The 21,908-nt window shown below is 45.3% G+C and overlaps 1 long non-coding RNA gene across 1 annotated transcript; it reads right to left on the minus strand.

Annotated features, from left to right (window-relative positions):
• Positions 1 to 9,965: 9,965 nt before the first annotated feature.
• LOC135898725 (uncharacterized) lies at positions 9,966 to 16,839 on the minus strand. The gene is made up of 3 exons (XR_010563403.2): positions 16,816 to 16,839; positions 15,178 to 15,314; positions 9,966 to 10,130 (listed from the first exon to the last, which is right to left on the minus strand). It is a non-coding gene; the product is annotated as an uncharacterized lncRNA (long non-coding RNA).
• Positions 16,840 to 21,908: the final 5,069 nt, after the last annotated feature.

Below are 21,908 nucleotides of genomic sequence, written 5' to 3' on the forward strand. Positions count from 1 at the left end.
GCCGCACCCCCAGAAGGACCTCAACAAGAGACACCGAAACCACCGAGAAGGTGAGCTGGGCAGATGCGGTCACGGGAAAACGAGCACCAACCACGAAGGCTGGCGACAAAGCATCCGCTAAAACAGAGACGGAGGTAACTAAATTAACACAGGCGATACAAGCGCTGCAGAAGCAAATAGAACACATGCAGACACAGATTCGCGAAAAAGACGACCTCATACAACAACTCCAGCATGCCGTGAAAAGCGGTACCGATACAGAGGCCATGCATGAGACTCAAGAACAATCCATAGAAGACGACGAAGTCGTATACCCCGACACTAAACGCAGGCCCGCTCCCGCACAGACCACTCAGGCCACGCAGGGAACAGAAGAGAAACCCATAGAGGACGACGAGGTCGAGTTCCCCGATACCAAACGAAGACCCACTCCCACCCTTACAGAGGCAACACGACCCAAACGCACGCGCGCAGCGATACGCGACGCGCGAATAGATGCACTAGAGGCTCGCTTCAGCAATCTCGAGGAAACTATCATCGCGTCCATCACGCGTACCATCCAGCGGAGCCTGGAGAGCGTTCACCTCAGACTGTCGAGATTGGAAGCCGCAAACAGCACGATCGTACCGTCGCTTAGGGAAGCGGCGCAACACATGTAACAAGATATAAGCATGGCCCGACACTCATCGAAACAAAAAACACACGATATGGCAGTGGAACTGCAGAAGTTACCAAAACAAACGAGCGCACTTACAACAATACCTGAAAACGATCCCCGAACGCCCAGACGTCATCATACTGCAGGAAACGAATGGTCCCGCCAAACTCGCGGGGTACCAGTCTATAACAGGCAAGGCGGAGAAACCAAACGTCACCACACTGGTCAAGCGAGCGCACACAGTTATCGAACACGATACCAAAATCAGAGACATCGAAAACGTTCTCGCAGAATTAATTCCACCACGCAAGACCCGCAATAGCATCTTCGTACTCAACGTCTACAGCAGTCCCAGATGCCGCCAGCACCGCTTCCATGTCCTCTTCAAACGGGCAATCGACATCGCCAAGGGGCAACAGCTGTTCATTGGGGGGGACTTTAACGCAGCGCACACGGCGTGGGGTTACAAGCACGATCACCCCAAAGGCACCCATCTATGGGCAACGGCGCAATACGCCGGACTCGAGCTGGTCACTGACCCCGCGGCACCAACAAGGCAGGGCAACAGCGTAAGCACTGACACGATGCCGGACCTTACTTTTACGCGCAACACACGCAAAGTCACTTGGACAAACACCATGCAAGACTTGGGGAGCGATCACTACATTATTTCCATAGAAGCAGAAGGCGGTCCGCAGGAACACAATGCCGGTCGTCAAATGAAGATCACCAACTGGAATCGGCTACGCAAACATCGTGATGAGCAACAGATGGAAGACATCACAGATATAGAACAGTGGACCGACCAACTGCGGTGGGATATCGAGCGCATGACGCAAACAATCCCGTCGACAGCTGGGCTCGAGACAATAGACTCCCGGTTGCTGCACATGTGGGAAGCCAAAACTAACCTGCAGCACCGATGGAAACAACAGAGACACAATAGGAGACTGCGTAAACGGATAGCACAGCTCAACAAAGAAATAGAAAAACACGCGCTTAACCTGCAACATCAACAATGGGAAGAGAAATGCGCGGAGATGGATGGTCAACTCACCACGCGTCGCACGTGGCAGATACTGCGGTACCTGATCGATCCCGCCAACACCAAGACAACACACATGCAAGGCATATACAAAATCATACACGCTTACGGGGGAACGGAAGAACAATTCCTGCGGGATGCGGAACGCCTTTACATATCCCAAACGCAACCGCAAATATATCCAGACTACTCAGGAGAAAGCAACGCCACCCTAGATGAGGAATTCTCCGTAGCCGAAATCCAGGCGGCCCTCGTAAAGCTGAACACCAAGTCGGCCCCTGGCCCCGATCGAATACCCAATAAGGCACTACGCAATCTCGATTACGGATCGATCGAGAAACTAACAAAATACATTAACGAGTGCTGGGCGCACGGCAAGCTACCCCGGCAATGGAAAGAAGCAAATATCACACTGATACCGAAACCCGGCAAGAAATTACAGCTGGAAAACCTGCGCCCCATCTCACTCACGTCCTGCGTGGGCAAGTTAATGGAGCACGCGTTTCTCAATAGACTCACGGATTACCTCGAGGACAACGACTTATTTCCACACACCATGATTGGGTTCAGAAGACATCTCTCCACGCAAGACGCCCTTCTGCAATTAAAACACCAAATCATAGACAATCCGGGGCGTTCGACGAGAGCCATCCTCGGGCTGGACCTGAAGAGGGCCTTCGATAACGTTCGCCACGATGCCATATTGCGACAAATAGACAATCTAAATCTCGGCCTGCGCACGTACAACTACGTCCGAGACTTCCTCACGGGAAGAACCGCTCGCATGCGAGTGGGGCAACTACAGTCAGAGCAAATCAACATCGGCAGCTCGGGCACCCCGCAAGGCTCGGTGATATCGCCAATGCTCTTCAACCTCGTCCTGCTGGGGTTGCCCGACCGACTGTTTCAAATCGAAGGACTGCATCACACGCTATACGCGGATGATATTACGATCTGGACGACAACGGGCAGCGACGGAGCGATTGAGCAACGTTTACAACAGGCCATCCAATGCGTAGAAAACTACCTCGTGGGCACGGGACTCGCCTGCTCGGCCGAAAAATCCGAACTGCTGCTGTATAGACCAGTCAGAAAGGGGCGCCCACCTAAATGCTACAACCCCCTGGAAAAGCAAAAGATCCAATTAACGGCATCAAATGGCCTACCCATCCCGATAGTAGAGAAAATCCGGGTACTAGGAATGATGATAGAGCATAAGGGTGGCAATGGCGAAGCACTTCGCAAGATAACGGCAAAGGCCACCAGCACGATGCAGCTCATTCGACGCATCACCAACAAACACGCGGGCATGCGCGAAGGCAGCGTCATCCGACTCATACAAGCCTTCGTCATTTCCCAGATAAGGTACACGGCAGCGTTTCACAACTGGACGGTTGCGGAAAAAAACAAGCTCAACGCGCTCATACGCAAGGCGTACAAATGTGCGTTGGGACTTGCGCCTGGAGTCAGCACCACCAAGCTCTTAGAACTAGGCCTACACAATACGCTCGAAGAACTCGTGGAGGCGCAACAAGTGTCCCAACTTGAACGCCTATCCAAGACCCGCCCGGGCAGACACGTGCTTGAAAATCTCGGCATCACATACCACTCGCAACACGGCGTCAAAGTAGACATTCCAAGACCCATACGCGAGCAACTATACGTACCCCCATTGCCTCGCAACATGCACCCCCAACACCACACGGGGAGGCGTAAAGCCAGGGCACAACAAATGAACAAAAGTTACTCTAACGACAAGGATGCGGTCTTCACCGACGCAGCCCGCTATCGAGACAGGAAGAGTTTCGTGGCAGCAGTTACTAGCCACCGAGGCAACCACCTCACGAGCGTCACCGTGAACACGGCACATGCCGAAGCGGCAGAGGAAGCGGCCATAGCACTGGCCCTCACACAAACCAAAGCTACATACGTGATCTGTGACTCGCAAACGGCAATTCGCAATTTTGTAAATGGGCGCATCTCGCAAGAGGCTTATCAGATACTCCAGCGACATCCCATACACCAGGGAGAGGCCGACGTTGATAACCGAAGGCATTTGCTGTGGATCCCGGCACACACTGGAATGAGCACCCCCAACGAAGCGGCTCACGGCGTTGCTCGAGGCCTGACTCACCGAGCAGCATCGGAGGAAGAGCCCCCGCGGGGTACTGCAAACGTCTGGGCATGGGAGGATCGTATGACCACTTTTCACGACATCACGGCACACTACCAATTACAAAGACGCATATACCCATTCCCTCACGCTATGTTAGACAGGACGCAAGCAGTACACTTCAGACAATTACAAACAGACTCTTACAGAAACCCCAGACTCATGCACGCCATGTATCCAGACATGTACACTACAAACAGATGCACATCGTGTGGCGAGGTTGCCACACTAAATCACATGCTATGGGAGTGTCGGGAACTAACAAACAAGTCGGGCAGTGCCGACCCCTCCGTCTCTTCCACCGCCAGCCTCCAGTCACGCTGGATGACCGCACTGCTCAGCTCTGACCTGACAACACAACTCTGGGCCGTCCAGCGAGCCGAGGAAGCCGCTTCGAGACAAGGTCTCGGAACCGCGTCCGCGGCGGGTGCCCAGACCCACTAAAAGACGCCGGACTCAAATCTTGCTGATTTGAAATTAAAGTTTACGCTCTCTCTCTGGCTGGCTCTGGCAGTCCGCGGGTAAGGTAGGAGAACAAAAAAATTGAAGAGGCTCAATGTGTCCTCGTGAGTAAAAGTCAAAGTAGATAAAATAAATAAGAACGCAGCTACCTTTGCTGGCTTTGGTGTCTTGACATGCATGCTTTGGAGTAGGTGAAAAAAAATCTTTACATTTTTTATCTGAGATGGCGGCACAAATGAACCACCTCAACGCTTCGTCTCATCGGACCTCGCTGCGTGCTTTGTCAACTTGTCTGATAGTGTGTTCATCTGGTTTGCCTTGTTACAGTGTACTAGAATAGGGGCAGTGTGTTCAGGAAGCGCTCGCCGCTGAGGCGTCTCATCTAGATAGCACGAGATGGCGCTTTAGGAACATGGGCTGTACGGAACGTACGGTGCAGTGCCGGCGCTGCATGCTGATATTTTGATAATCGTTTTCTGTTGCAGTCAAACAGACGTGCAAATCCTCGGCGGATGTTAAGATGCATCCCCGAAACTCCCTACATATAAGAGATGAATGGTATATGCACTCCTAGCGCATCTCAACTACCATTAGACGCATTTATTAACCTGACAGCAAAGGTTTTGCAGACACAGAAGTAGTGGCGTAAAGCCGTTAAATTTGTGTTGAGCCACGTTGCCCCGTAGCCAGAAATTATTCGACCGGAAAAGTCGGCTCGGATTCAAGGTGCACACATTTTTTTTGCGGTTCGCATTCATAAAAAAGAGGCCGCAGCATCCGCGACCCAACGTCAAGCGCTTATTTCCTCAGCCGCTGTTGAAGAAGAGAAGGCAAACACGCACGTACATAGCCCTAAGCCAAAGAGCTTCCCTGCTTGGCATTTACCTTCTTTCGCGATAAACATTTGTCCCTCGTTCTGTTTCGCGAGCCCCCCGCAACTACATGAGTTTATTCGTGATTTTTTTTTATTTACATCATGAAGTGTTCCGCATGTCAGGCCCATGTGCGAGTATGACACACCGACATCCTACATTTCTATGGAAGGAATAAAGCAGGTAGGAAAGACGCTAAGTAAAGGGCATCTCTGCAAAACTACAGACAGTATGCCAAAGCACAGAAAAACAGTGAAAGTACATTCCTACCCAAACAATGGAGACCTACAGCGGAATTAATATGCGCAAATAAATTGCTTCATTCATTTTTAATTATGATAACAAAATTAGCTTTTTTAATGCACCAGAAGAAGTTGTGCATTCAGATGAAAAAGACAAAGAAGGGTCAGCATACATATGTTGCACCAGCCTGCTAAGAACAGTATAGCTAACTTTAAAGTGCAATTTATTTATTTGTCATGCTTCTCTTCACTGATTAACACCTTTTACGTAAAAGTGCAGCCTTGTTGGGACATAAAAACGCACAGCTGCTGATGTGAAATCATCAGCATGTAATTTGCAGCATATATGGCATAGCCAAATTAAAAGCTTTCACTAGAATCATGACATCAACTATGCTGTCGCTACAAAGCTCCTCTTTGCGGAAGAAGATTGTAAATATATTCCCTCATGTTTCTTTATTGCTTCGAAAAGCAACTTGGACGGATACAGCAATCCTCCCCTGTCACAAATTTCGTGAATTTTGAGACTGCTACTGACACTAGAGTTCTGCAAAAGAAGAGAGCAGCAGTCCTCGCATTTCTTGCGAGCAAAAAATTTCTGCGCGACATACCCCTGCCATATATAACGGATGAGGCGGTCACCGCTCCTTTCCTGCACATAAGCCCGGTGCTCTGCCGGAGTATTTTTAGCCTTTGCTCTACCAGCGCAAGATTTCTAGCTTCAACTAACTCGTCAATTGTGACGCAACGTCCCCTTCCTTGTCAGAATTATCAGGCGAGTGAAGTAGCAATAGCAAATGTTTACTGACCTCTGTGTTCCCTGTTTGCATTGCCTTCGCCAAGATATAAATAGGCAATTCACAACAATCAAAAATTGAGGCGGCGTTGGGTGACCGTTGGATCCGCACGACTACCTAACAAGAACTTCTCCAACTTTTATTGGCTTAGTCTATATGTCAACAGGTATTTAAAACCCTCTCCTTGCAAGTATTCTAACAAAGCCAAAGTGCTGCACAATGTCACACGGAGCCCATCTGCCGTCGACTGGCGCAAGCCGCAAAGTCCTTTTGCAATGGAAAGCATATTTAGCGCCAGCGAACAGGGACAGAAGGGAGACGACACCACAATGCGCTAACTTTTACAGCTTGATTTTCAGGAAACAACCACCTATTTAACCCATGCACAGTTAAATAGGTGGTTGTTTCCTGACAATCAAGTTAAAGTTAGCGCATTGAGGTGTCGTCTCCCTTCTGTCCTTGTTCGCTGGCGCTATATGTGCTTTCCAAGTCAGTCTACCAACACGCCCAACAAATGGCAATCCTTTTGCATGTGACTCCCAACGAGACAGAAACTCGAGAAATTCCTTCAGAGCCCTTCAGAGCAAGCACACGGCAAGCAGGCTGCAACTGGCCGCAACACCACAGAACGCAACACACGGAGAACGCGTCCGTACAACCGGTGCGACTGCTGCGCCGCCGCACACATCCGGGACCTGTCTACGCTTCCGGCATCAAAGCCGTGCGTGGTGCGCTGCGCCATCTGAACAGACTGCCCCTATCTAGTACACTGTAGCCTTGTTGTATGTTGCGATGTACGACTTTAAACATGTCAATACATCTTAGGCGTCAAATGTTTATAACAGCATTAAACCAACAAAGTTCTGCAATAGAAAATCCAAAGCACAACTTTGGAAATGCCAATGCGCGTTTCACATCAAAAGTTTATGAGAACTTTATACCCATAAATATTCGGAATTGACATCCATGCGCTCCGTAGATTCCGCAGCCTCTGCGAGATGTCGCGGCGAGCCCGTTCGCCATCAAAACGCCCTTGAAACTTTGTGCTCGGAAGGGGCTGCTTGCGTAGAGCACGGACGTTGTCGCAAAATCGCGCCCAAGTTCGCAATGTTCGCGGTGCAATGTTTTTTCGAGCATGAAAAAGATATTCTAGAAAAAATCCAGAATTATTTCTGGCGCCGGGGGTTGGTTTGGTCGGCGGTGCATGGACAGCAAGAAAACATTTCTGGGGGGGAGGCTGGAGCCCCATAAGCCCCCCCCTCCCCTGGCTACGTTCCGGCTCTGCGTCAAACAAGAACGAAGAGGCAGTGCATTCGGAACAGCAGCTTAAAGTCGCTCAGTTGCCAACGGTGTCAGCGATGGCATCCGCGTTTCCGCGAGAGAACTACACGGCCTATAAGTGGGGGCCTATGCCGAGCACAGTTGTCTCTACTAATACTTTATAGCACACTCTAAAAATTTTAACACCCTTAAGGGTGTAAATGACTTGTCCCATGGGTGACACCCTTTTTGGGTGTATTGCTACACCCCAAGCAACGGGATGCAAATTAACACCCCACAAAAGAAGGGGTGTTAATATGACGTCACCTCACCTATGGGTGTAAAAGAAACAAACACCCTTTCTATATGGGGTGTAAAACAGACACACCCCTTTCAATATGGGTGTAGCATGGACAACACCCTTCCAAAAGGGTGTTATCCCTGCAAGTATTTTAGCGTTCACTACAGCCATGTAGTTAATGGGCAGACTAGCTGTTGTGAACGCTGCCTAGCCTTAGCTATGGTACTACCTTGTTCAGTATGAGCCAGAATCTGTGAGGCGTCCTCATATTGCGCTTCTGGTCCCTCATGTTGTAGCACAACGTGCGACCTTTCAGGCAAACAATTTAAGGTTTCGCCACTGCAGCAAGGCACACAGGCCATGCTTTTCGTAATCTTCCTCTGCAGTGATAGTATACTGCCGGCAGGATGCAGAGCGCAATAACAATGCGCGCTGCACTAAGGACACAGGATCTCCCGCCCCTTGGTGCACCAGTACTTATAACCCCGTGGAAACAGCACACAGCCAAAAGCATGGTTACATGCATTTCAGAAATAAATTAAAACCTCCACTTTTCTTGGTCAAAAATTTTCGCAACACCAGCTCGACCAGGAGGGAAAGAGAACACAGCTCGTTGTTGTAGCTCATATTGAATGCAATAGAGCGCAAGCAATGCATGGATTGGCGGCGGTAACAAGTGCAGTACTAGAGAAGCATACATTTGCCTGTCAAGAAGTATTTTGCCGTTTTAAGCACACATTTTATACCTCTATTCATCGAAGTTGTCATTTATCTCCACGGGATGCTTCTACTAGTACTTTCACACATATGACTTAAAGGTAGCACTGAAAGCCAAAGAACAAAGTGCTTCCACGCCGAATGTTTCAGCATTTACGAACAAAACAGCATGTGTAGCTGTGCATGCTGCTCAATATATAAGCATGCACTATTTCCTGAAATATATGTATGCTCCATTTACTGCCAGTGACCTGCTTATACCCAATAATTTAGTTTATTTTTCCCCATGTGCTTGCATAGAATATTCCACAGGCATTGTAAGTTAAGCTACCAGAATAACAATCAGCTAGTCTAAGGTTACGTAATTGAGCAAAATCATTGTATAATTTGTGACGAAATGGCAGAAGTATTTATTTCATTAAAGAGAAATGGTTACATAATAATGTTTGCACATTTTAAGTGTAAAAAGGAAAATAAGGAGTAAAACCATACCAATACAAAGACATAAGCACCGAATAATGGCACAGGCTTGCTCAATTAAATTTTAAGTAGAACAGTTTTTTTAATTAACCTGATTACGAACTATTACATGTTTTCATTCGAAAAGCACTGCATCTTATTATAAAGCACAAAAATAAGCGGTCACATAAGTAAGAACAAGTCTGAGTGTGTCTTTAACACAAGGATAGAAAGTTGGGCGAGTTGGTACAGTAACATGATCTTGGAATGTAGCGCGAAGTGACACGGACACAGACTAGGAGCAGACAGGATGAGCGCTAACTCTCAACTAAATGTTTATTGAAACGAAGAACATATATATATGTGACTGCAAAAAAACGGCAGCACATCTAAAAGAATATTCAATACATTGTAGTAACATGATGACGACAAACAAAAGCCATCAGCCATCAACTGCGTGGCAAATCTGAGTGCAAGTTATTCTCTCATCAAGTATACCTGTAGGCATTGCGACCAATGTGCTCCCAAGATGTATGAGGCATTAGTCATTGCAGAGTTGTAAGGACATGACAATCCTAGGATGATTATGTTCTTGAGGCTTTTCCCCCACTTTCCATCTTTTGAAACGTGTATACTTTACTCATGAAAACAAAAATTCTACAACTGGCGTGTGATAAGCTTTGCGTCTTATTTCCTGGCAGCTCATTGAAACGAGCCACAATGACAAATTCAAATGCCGTTACCTTATCAGACATTCAAATTTCTTAAACACAAACAAAACCAGATAGGCATTAGAGTGAGCATCACTTAAATACATTACACTGGTTTAATGTTATTGCACCACTTTGTGCCAGGTAAAAATGTTAGAAACAAAAAATGTTAAGATTCTACGGCCAACCATGAAAACTAAACAAAAAAATCATTAAGCTTTCTTAAACGGGTACAGGAGCTTTACAACTGGCCGGCTTGGTGATGGACACGCAGATAGATGAGCAGCCATTCCACTGAGACGAGAATGTTGAGGGCTTCGCATGGAAGTCTGCGAGACACTGCAGAGTAGTTCTTGGTCCAGATGAAGGAGGTTGCTTGCATACACATCTGGGCCACCATACTGAATGCATGGTGTTACCGGAACCTTTTCCCCCTGCATTGTGGTAAAAAAGCATGGTTACGTTTATACGATTTTTAATATGCAAAAAAAATGAAGTGAGGCATGCAGACAGGACACTAGAGTAGAGAAGTGAACATGAACACAAAAACCATGAAAAATTTCATTAAATTGTTTTATTAGATAAAATTTTTATACTATGTGTCATTCATTATGAGGGTTCATAACCGCAACATATTTAATATATAAGCAGGTAGAATTATCAGCTTGGTCAGTTTGCACAAGCTTCTTTGAGGCAAGAAATCGAGTTTCACAAACACAACCTCAACATTCTTGATTGAAAAAGGAACACCTCAGATGACATGCAGTCCTGTGAGTGGGAATTGCACAGTTCAACAAAAACAAATTAAAACTCACAGACCGAAAGCGAATTAATTGATAGGTTTTAGTAGCACAAGGGCATCTTTGGCCAATGAGCGCCAAGTCTATACTGCAAAAGATAAACTTAGTGCATCTTTACAGAGCAAATATATAAAGATGACTAATGCCTCTCTGCACTGCAATTGTTTTGCTCTAGCGTGAAGTCATTTTAATGCATGCACACGTACATACACAGGCTACACCCAAGTGTAACCGCTGCAGAATTAAAATTGGGCAGCAACAAAGTCGCAACCTTTAACCATTGATCCCAAGCTGTACTAGTGACTGGAGGTAGTACCAATATCGCCAATGACGAGTCGCACTCTTTCTGCCCGATGATATGCTGCTCTTATTGTCAAAGATGAGTTACAGTCGGCATTGAGGGAAAGCTGCACTCAAGGGCAGCTCTTATTTTTGTGTTATTTCTAACCAGAGACCAATGAAGTAATGTATTTTTAGAATGAGAATGACACCGAAAAATTGAGTACGTAAAAAATTCGGTACATTCTTCCGGAATTAACTTGGGGGTTAATGGCTAAAGAGGCAATCCAGAAACTAGAACAAGTTTTGACATGTTTGCTACCAGTCAATGCTAGAAAATATGTTGGAATTCTGTAGTTTTGTCCAACAATGCAAAAGGGATTCTTAATAACTGAGGAAATAAATGGAAAAGTATCATGAAGTATATTTCGTGAATGTAATGCAGAATCAACCAACTTCTGTTACTATATAATCTCCACTTGATTAACCTGCACTTTCTGAACTAGTTCAGGAGGTGCTGCATTTCACTACTCATTCCACCAGTTCAACGTGGCAGCAACTGCATGTTGTGATTTGTTTTACTTAGTGCAGGCTTTGTACAGGGCGAGTTCACAGCATTCCCTGCACTTGGCCGAAAGGTAGTGCATGTTTACGCAGCAGGTGTGGTGCCGCTTCTACACGAGTGAGGTGGAGAAATAAGAGTTTCATACAATAATTACTAGAGGGAACTCTGACGTTAGTGCCCACAGGAGATCAAACAAGAACGGCTGTACCAGCATGGAAATTATGGGAAGTACATGGATTTGCCTAAACTTCGTCTGTTTGGCTTCAAACGGCTTTGTGACTTTGTAAACTAGTCATTTTCAACAATAAACTGTGTAATAAATAAATAAACATTAAAATGGTCCGACGACAGGATTCAAACACAGGAACTCTAGAACAGAAGTCTGATATTGAAACCATTAAGCCACGGAGGCATGTAACGACGAGTGCAACGCCCTGATAAATTTATCGCGGGCATACCAGTGCCTAGAGACGCTTGGCGCCTTTCGATTAGGCCACGTGGACAAGCTCAATAGTTGCAATTAATAGCAATTGTGCGTGTTGGCGCCGTCTTCTGCACTTCGAAAAGTACAGACTGCGCTGAAATTTACGACAATAAGATTTATATAGCGTATAATATACGAAGCCAAAAGAACGTCTGAATTCACAAGCACGAATATCAGACAAATTCATGTGCTTCCCATCATTCCCATGGTGGTGCGACTCCAGCACCAGAGTTCCCTCTAGTAATTACTGTAAGAAACTATGGCAGAAACAGGAGTAATAAACTAAGTTTTGCTGTCCTATAAATCTTACTGCTCATTAATTCCAAGTTTTAGTGCAATCACATGTCTAGTAGGCAATTGTGGTATTTTTCATAAACATTGCAAAGCCAACTGTGATGAATGTTCACTATGGTAAATTGTTTATGATCGAGTAGCATAGACTACCGAAGAAGTCTCTGGAAGGCAAGTTAAGTGATTTTCTTATTAGCAGCCTTTACACAGCATTCAAGCATATGACACATGCACCTCAGATTTGCAGATATTTCCTTGACTCAGCAAGAAGCGATGCTTCATGTTCCACGAGGCTACTTCTATCAAAGCAGTATTGGAGCTCTCTAAAAACAATGCCACTGCAGATGATCCAAATATTTTTCAGGGGCAACAGTTATGCCTGAAATCATGCTAGATTAGTTTTTTTAAACACAAGCTCAGACCATGTTAGAAGTGCTTCATAAAATCCTCCTATTTATTAGACTAGTCATATATCTGTACACAAACGCTACTAATTAGGTCCCATGCTATATCATCACCTTAACAAAAACTTCACTTAGTAATACACATGCTGTGATAAGATTTGAGACCACATTGAGATGCTGAACAAGGTGAATTCATTATTTTTAAAATGAAGCTCCTGTTCTTCCAAACGAGAAGAAAGGATACTGAGGGTCAAAATTTTTCTGAATCACAGCTGGAAGATGCCAGGGACGGCACGGGGAAACTTATTTGTAATTTTCTATTTAAATGTAGAAATGATAAAGGGAAATGAAATTGGTAAAAAAAAACAGGCATGGGGGGAGAACGAACCTACAGCCTTTGCATTAGGCATGCGATGCACTAACCACTGTGCCACCGAGGCAGCATTCAACCGTCCACAATGGCCCCTGAGATTGTCGACGCTCGAACACGGCCGTAATACCACAGTGGTTAGTATATCACATGCGTAATGTGAAGGTTATGGGTCCGTTCCCCACCCACAGGTGGATATCTTTTAATTCACTTTCACTTACCTAGAACTTATCATTTCTATACTTCATATAAAAAAACTTAAAACATGTTCCTGTATGCTTTCCTTGGCCTCATTATCTGCTGGCTTCTTCCAGTTCTGTTACTTCCAACACTTATACATATTCTAATCTGGTAAGTAAACAGTTTTGCATGATGCTGGAATGCATTATGAAACATTATTGCAGGGCCGTGTTATGTAGAATGCCTTACATTGCCCAGGAAAGGTGTATTAATGTCAATCTGAAAAAAAAAACAATTCCCACTCTAAGCTGAAATGCTGAGTACTGCTGTGTGCAACATGGTTTAACGAAAACAACTTGTTCAGAAATAAAGCCACCAAACAACGAGGAAATATGAAAACTAGATGAAAAATTGTGCAGTTGCATGTTAAAAATTTAGCACAGCAACAGATGAAGACATAATGAAGGAAGCGCGAAGATGGTTTATTTTGGACACACGAGGCAATATACTTGAAAGATGCATATGAGCTTACACGTGGAGAAATATTGTTTATGTATCAGCAAAACTACGAACAGGCCTAGAGCACACTGATACAAGGTGTCGAGCATGTAAATCTTATCATGCGCTTGAGTCAAAGAAACATGGCTGTTTCTCATGATTCGCTAGACATGGCTGGCTCACACAACTTAGCCACTTCTATATATGCCTTGTAATTACCAGGTGGTCTGTATGACATGTGCAAGCTTTAAATATGTACAAGTGCCACGTAGCTGGACAGCACCAAGGTAATGTCGTTTGCCATGGTTTTGAGGAAGTGAAACCAATTCTTGCATTTTTCCTAAATAGGTAATTAGTTATTAACAATTATTTAACTGCTCAAATACTATATTCAAAGCAAAAGTGTCAGTGCGAAAATTGTAGCGCATGCTGAAAAATTCCCAGTCCAGCTTTCTACTGCTCAGTAGGTGCAACAAATTTTTTTTTTCAAGCTTGAAAGAAGCCAGTGAACACATGCAAGAAGTGCCGTGCAACTAACCGCTCCTGCACCTGAACACCATTTGGCTCCTCCTTTCATGCTTGAAAAAAACTTTTTGAAAAGAATATTTTAGAAATTGATTAATTATTATTGACTATGTTTTAGGCAAAATGCATGAAATAGTGTGACTGCCACTTCCATTTTCGGCGACATGAATTGACTCCATCCAAATCCAGCTATACATGGTGCGTGTTTTGAGCTGGTTCTGTAATTTAGGCTAGTTTTGACTAATTGAAGCTTCGCACCCTAATAATGGAGTCAGCCTAAAAAGAAATTGGTACATAAACGGTCGCTGTCAGTACTCCATACTCCTCTAACTTAGTGCAAAGTGCTTGTGAGCCAAGAAGTTGGTAGTTCTAAGCAGTAGTTCTCATTTTGACCTGGTGTTATAGCCCACTTACTATGATGCCATGCTGCTCAGTCATGCTGGTCCCAGCTTCAATCTAGGCCATGGCAGCTGCCCTCCAATGAGGGTAAAATGCAACAACGCTTATGCACTTAGATTCAGGTGTACATTAAAGAAGCCAGGTTCCCAAAACTTTAGGTTTTGTAATGTAAAAGCCCATAATTTAATTTTAAAATTTAAAGGTGCTTTATTAGGAGGAGGGGCATCATTTTGAGCTTTTACTGCACTGCTATAGCACCAAGAAGCTCCAAGTAAATAAAAACAATTTTTTAGACAATGTACATATGTTGCAAACATTTACAAACACTTCTCTGCATGCACTTCTGTTGCTGTTATATTTAGATCCGTATGCCAAGGCGGGTTATGATGTTAGAACATGTTTAAAACTTTTTTTTTACCGCTTTAAAGTTGGTTATTTTACATCTCACTGTGTGTCGAACGCACATTTCAGTGCATCAATTTCTTCAGAAAGCGCACTCCTCTTTATTTATTTGTGCATGTAACAAGGGTTCAGAAGAACTGCTTTCTGAAGGTCTGTATAACAAGCAAAAAACAATTCTACATAGGCTGCACAAAGAGAAAGGATTGGTTTGTAAATATGTTATTTAGTTCTTAAAAAAAGAGGCAGCTGTCAGTATTCTGTTCCAAAGTAAAAATTGCCCCTACCTGGCTCTGCTTCATTTTCCGATGTTGATGGTCCATTCGGGGGCACTCAACTGATAGGCTGCACTTTGGCGATGTCGGGTGTGCTGTCACCAGGCCCAAGGTCGATCGACATCCTCACCAAAAGTCGAGTCCAAACGCTATAAAAGAAATATCTCATCATTTTGCTATCAGTTTTGTCATCTTGAGTGTTTCACACACGGCCGTCAGTGAAATATTTCGTCACTTGGATACTGAAAGAAATTCAAGCATTTTCTGGCAGCCAAGCTGATGATGATGATGTGTGGTGTTTTATGGCGCAAGGGCCAGGTTTGACCAAAGAGCGCCATGACAAGTGGTAATGTTGACGATGTATTATGGAAGATGTGACTTGGCTGTGAACTGGCCTAAAAATTGTCGCTGTAAAGTGCGTAAAATCTAGGTGCTATAAAATTATGGCGATGACAAATGACGAATACTATGAACAATAAAATCCATCGTGGAAGAATGATGCAAAATAGAAAATATATAGGATGGTAAAATTACTTGGAGCACTGATGCCTCGCCAGAGCCCTTGAAACACAAGGGCCTAGAGGCATGTGCTATACGAAAGAGCTATCACAGCGGCATCCTCTGAAGAGAGGGCGGCAGCCAAGCTGAATACACAGTAAATGGAGAACATTAAAGAGCAAATGCAGTTGTCACATTAGATTGATCAAGTACAGCAGAAATGGAAAATAAATCAGTGATACTGTGTCTGTTGGCTTTGAATGCAAGAAACGTAAAAACAGGAACTTGCAGCCACGCCACTTTGAATTTCCCGCGTTTGCTACACCTCACAAGTTTGGCATCGTTCTGCACTCGGGGATAGTAACCGCTTAAAATCAAGATGAACGAGCGTCGGCATAAATTAACAGGATAATTAACCGGGCAATATTGGCGCATAAAACAACTCACGTAGCGAAGCTACTGTCAATTACCCGATGACGCATCTGCGGGCGGTGCGGTTCGGGCGAACAATTCAAAAAGGAATGAGAGTTTCACTTGTTTCACGCCTACTAAGCTAAGACAGAATTTGAGTTTCTTACCAAACTATACTGGATATTTACGCTCCGAATAAAACGCTGGAAATTTTGTTACGTCACATTGCATACATATGAGTGAGGAAATTGCTTTTATTGTGTTCTGCCCAGACGGTATGTAGCAGCAACCACTCTCATGCAACGAAAGCATGAAAGTGGTACTCGTGACACCGAAAACAAACATATACAGCGCCAACGTTACGCCCCTTGGAGTTGGAACTAAGCACGATCAAGCCAGTTTTCTAGCTTTCATAACGCCATGAACACGACCAAACATCGAGCGAAAATACTCTCTGCTCTCGACAATTAATACCGCTTCCATTTATATACCTATCGCTGCCACAAGCAAAAGTCAATGGGCTAGCTGTCCACAAGCCGCAGGTTAGACTGACAGCAACATATTACGGTAACGTAAAACAATGTCCACGCTGACTTAGCAGCCGCAGTGTGCTCTAAGTGCCAAAGTTCTCGTTTGCCGCTCGAAATTCACACCATCATGACGGGCACTGCATCTTTCACATGAAATATTGCACGCTTTGCTCCGGAGCTCAATAGGACGGCGAAAAGCATTTGCACGTACCTGAAATCCGCATGCCGGAAACCCATCGACGCTTCCGAGAACGGGGCGCACAGCCATACACCCGCACGGCGGCTTGACTTGGACGTGAGGCACTTTTATCAAACATTTCACATGCGACATGTTTCACGCCGATTGCGCGAGCACCAGAAAATGACGCAGGCCGCATTGCGACGCCGAGCAGACGTGCAGCTACCGATGAGCTGTGTGCGCGGATTGCAGAGAACAAAACCATACAAAACGTTAGGCGCGAGAAGATGGCGGCTCTCGTTGCGAAGACGAAGCGGACGAAGCAATGAGGCGCGAGTGAATGTTGCCAACTGTTGCTTCCGCGTTATGCCGGCGGTGGTGGCTTTAGTGGCGTGTGTTGCGGTTGTCTAATTGTTTTTATTTCTTTTCCCCAATCAGTATAGCTAAGATCAGTTCTTTGTTTGAATTTTTAGCTGTGTCGTTTGGCATTATCTTTGTCTTTTTATGCTATTAAGCGGCCAGTTATGGCCTCTCAGGTTCGCGCGCGCCAGCTTCGCGCGCAAATCTCAGAGGCCATAAGACAACTCGTTAGCAAATGCCGTTATTGTCGTTGTTAACGTTTCATCATCTTTTCTTCAACTGAGATAGAAAGGTAGTGTCCCTTTTCCCGGGGTTGGGAGGGGGGCGATGAAGACGGCATCGCTCAGCTGGGGGCGGGGGAGTAGATTGGTGATGGTTCTTATCGCGAAATTCGCGAACCTGCGATATTTTTTTATAACGGAAGCATTTCTATACTTCCCCAACAAGAAAAACCATCCGCCCGTCAGTCCGTACCGCACGATACCTTTCAAAATAGAACCCGCAGCAGCGAGTGAATTCACCTTCGTGCTAGCTCTCGCTTCAACGCGACCGAAGCGGCGAGAACACTGCGCTCACGAAGCTTTCAGCTTTTGCCGCACTATGCGCTTTTCGCAGATCACTTTCAAGATAGGTGTACGCGCGTCTGTTTTCAAAGCGAAGTAAACGGTGAGAACACAGCGCGTGAAGTTTTCAGCAGTGGGCACACTCTGTCCACAATGCAGTTCGCTTTCAAGATACGGTTCGCGCGGCCGTGCCACAAGCAGCCGCCGCCGGAGAACGGTTAATAATGGTTCGTCGCGGATGAGGAGGGCTAAAGAGCGATAACGGCTCAAAACGAACGGAACGTCACAAGCGCGCCTGGCCCCGCCACCTGCAGTACTTCGCCTGCGCCGCCGACCAGAGCAGCTCGTGTCGCCGCAGCGCTGTCGCTTATACTTGTCGGATCAAGTCTCATAACATTGATGACGACATGGACTGCGTGTAGATGAGGAAGAGTCACAATGCTTACGCACACTTAGACAAATCCGAGAGGAGTTCCTGTGTGATTTTTTTTTTACCGGAAATGTACGGTCAGCGGTGGGACTAAGAGTTGACAATGCCTGTAAGAGGGGTGCCAAGCTTTTTTTTTGTGAGAGTCTTGCCCAGCTCCCAAAGATCTTCTCAAGCTAAGACTTGCTGATGGCTGTATGTGTTTTTTTTTATTGTCGCATGCCCTCGAACCGCCAGAAATCCTACAGTGTAATGGCATTAGAGCAGTATTCACGTCCAAAGGGAAATGCAGCCGGTAATTGGGCTGCCTAAGCTTTGCGGCCCGGCGGCAGCTGCCCTCCCGTCCCCCGTTTCCGTTGACAAGTTAGGCGGGGGGGGGGGGGGAGTCTAGAGCAATCTCACACCCCCCTGCCCACAGTGGCGTAACCAGAAAATTTTTTCGTGTGAGGGGGGGGGGGGGTCCCAATTGACCGTGAAGGGCGAAGGAGCGGGGCCATTGCCATAGCAGCGAAAATTTTACTGTTAGTGAGCGTTACAAGTGCCCGGCGTGCCCCACTTGGCTACGCCGCTACTAGCCTCCCCTCCCCCTCCCTCCGCAATCGACGCAAATCGAGCTATCAGAACGTGCATGACAAGCATGCATGACATAACATGAAATGTCGAAAAAAATGAAATGGATGTCGTCACATCATCATCATTAGCTTATCTTGACGTCCATCGCAGGACGAAAGCTTCTCGAGCAATCTCCGATACCCCTGTCTTGTGCTAAGTGGTTCCACGTGTCTTCAAGTTTCCCGATTCCATCACGTCCACATTATTCTCTGCCGTCCTCGGCTGTGCTTCCCTTCCCTTAGCACCCATTCTGCAACTCCAATAGACCAGCAGTTCTCTCCCTTACGCATTGCAATGTCTGCCCAGCACGACTTCTTCCTCTTAATGTCAACCAGAATATCAGCTATTCCCGTTTGCTCTCTAATCCACATCGCTGTCTTCTAGTCTATTATCATCATGCCTAATAATTTTCATTCCATCGCTCGTTGCGCGGTCCTCAACGTCTTCCGAAGCTTCTTTGGTAACTTCCAAGTTTCGGCCCCATACGTTAGTAACGGTAGAAAGCAATGGTTAGCAGTAAGCTCCCTGGTCAGGATTTAGTAATGCCTGCCGTAAGCTCTCCAGCTAATGTTTTATTTTTGTTAATTTCCTTGATCAGAGGCCCCTGCTAGTAATTACCCTCAATAAACGTATTTCTGCGCAGGTTCTAGAGGCTGACTGCCGACCATGACATTCGTTCTCTCGCCAGGCTGCGGAACATTACTTTTCTCTTCTGCATACTAACTCTCAATCAGACTTACACTTTCTTCGACAAGTTCCTCAAACGTTTGTTGGAAATAGTCCGCAGCGTTGCTGAGTATGCCAATGTCATATACAAACCGTAAGTTGGTGAGCTATTTACCGTTAGCCCTCACTCCTAACCATTCCCAGTCTAACTGGTTGCACACCTTTAAGTATTCAGTGATAGCATTGTAAATATTTTGCCATTGATCATATGAAGCCTTTTGCAGATATCTGGCTATGCAAAGTCTGCGCGTTGGTGTCATCCGTTCGATATCAACATTCGTGGGAAACTTCATTTTTGACCACTGTTCGGAGCCAGTGTGCTGCTGCCTAGGTGCCCCGATCTAATCATTTCAGCTACCTGATTCAAGCGCAGGTAGCGCGCGTTTCATGTATAGCCAATATGAACGCCTTAACTGGCAATGTTCATTTATCATATACTGTAAGCTTGTTCACTTACGCCCTTATAATTAGGGTGTAAATTAGAAAGACTGGGGTGTTCCAAGGGTGTTTTCTTGTTGAACGCCCTTTTTCGTTAAAAAGGGTGTTTCAAGGGTGTTTACAAGGGTGAAAAGATGAATACACCCGCATTACACCCATAAGGGTGTGAAAAGTTTTAGAGTGCACGCGCAAACTGTAAATCTGATGAAGTTAAACAAAAGCGAGGATCACTAGTAACTGCCCGTAATATATATTTTAAGTGACATGAATGCCCACATACAGGAATTAGATGGCTGTACTTACAACCGGAAGTCAACGCTAGACCTTTGTGAGCAAGATAACATCGTTATTGTGAATAAAGGGCCTAATTGTGAAGGGCAGATCACGTGGGAAGTGGGCGACCGGCAATGGACCATTGATTACTTTCTGATTACAGAAGGAATTCATGATAACTTGAGAGAAATGGTCATTGACGAGGAAGGGTATAGCAGCATAGGGAGTGACCATAAATGCATCATTTTGAAAATGGCAGATGTTGTTGGGAAAGAGAGCAACGAGTGCAAAATTGTAGTCCAAATTTGAACGCTGAAAAAATAAATATATAGTCACTAGAGTCATGGAACAACTTGGCAAATGGCCAAGTAAAGAGTGGGAATATAGTGAGCTTTTAGGTGTAATAACGACAAAAATACGGAACGAGGAACAACATGTTCGTTGGAAAGGAAAAAAGAAACAGAAAAGCTGGTGGAACAAGGAGATACGAGAAGCGATCGCCGAACGACACAAAGCATCCCGAGAGCCCAGGCAGACAAAGAAGGCGCAGTTGCCACAGGATGGAGTAGCCAGTAAATGGGAAATATACCGGGAGGAAAAGCCTATGGTTCAAATACTGGTGCAAGCCAAATTAAAAAGTGGAAGTGAACATTGGTTGTCAGAAATATGTGAGAAAAAGGCGGCCGCACCAAGAATATTTTGTAACCACAAAAAATTATTATGCAGGAAGTCAGCAACAATACAACAACATACCCTAGACGAAGATGGAAACAGACTGGAAGGAGAAGCGGCAATAAATTACATCCCAAAAATAACAGCCGAATCTTTCCAAGGCAATGACGAGGTTGTATTTGACGAAAAAAAGAGCATGAAAGAGAACCAGATGGAAAAGGAGCTGGTGCTGACAAATTTCAACTGGACGAAAGCCGAAGAGAAAATTCCAAAGGGCACAGGAACAGGGCTAGACGAGGTTCCCGTTAGGAGGATTTATGAATTAGGACCAAGAAGTAAAGAATGAAAGCTGGGTAAAAAGACTTCAAAAGATAGACGAATACCAGACGGTTGGCGGCAAAGTAGATTGAGTATAATTTATGAAGGTAAGGGGTAGAAAGGTAGAATTCACTCGTACAGACCGTTTACCATTGCATTGGTGATATAGAGGCTAGCAATGCAAGCAATCAAATTAAAGCTGCAAGCATGGGCCGACAATAATGGAATTTTGGGAGAGCTTGAGCAAGACTTCTAAATAGGTGGGCGTTTGGGTGAAAACTTATTTGTTCTTACTCAGTGTATTGAAAGATCAAGAGTAGAAAGCAAATCGTTAGATCTGGCCTTTTTAGACATTACAGCACCCTATGACAACGTTGACTGCAACATTTTGTCGCATATTCTCCAAGAGGAAGACCTAGGTGACGATTGTCTACAGGTTTTGAGAAAGATTTACCTAGAAAATACCATTTGCGTTGAATGGTAGGGGATGAGGAGCGAGGAGACTGTTGATATTAACAAGGGACTGAGGCAGGGGTGCCCTTTATGCCTATTGTTCTTTATAATGCACATGGTGAGGATGGAGAGTGCGCTAGAAGGAAGCAATATCGAGATTAATCTCTGATACAAACAGGCGGGTACAGTATCAGAGCAGCAGCTTCTAGGATTATTTTATGCGGACGGCATTGTGTTGCTAGCTAGCAAGCAATGTGATTTGGAACGTCTGGCTAATATCTGTG

Source organism: Dermacentor albipictus, unplaced genomic scaffold (assembly GCF_038994185.2).
Source record: "Dermacentor albipictus isolate Rhodes 1998 colony unplaced genomic scaffold, USDA_Dalb.pri_finalv2 scaffold_14, whole genome shotgun sequence".
Classification (NCBI taxonomy): domain Eukaryota; kingdom Metazoa; phylum Arthropoda; class Arachnida; order Ixodida; family Ixodidae; genus Dermacentor; species Dermacentor albipictus.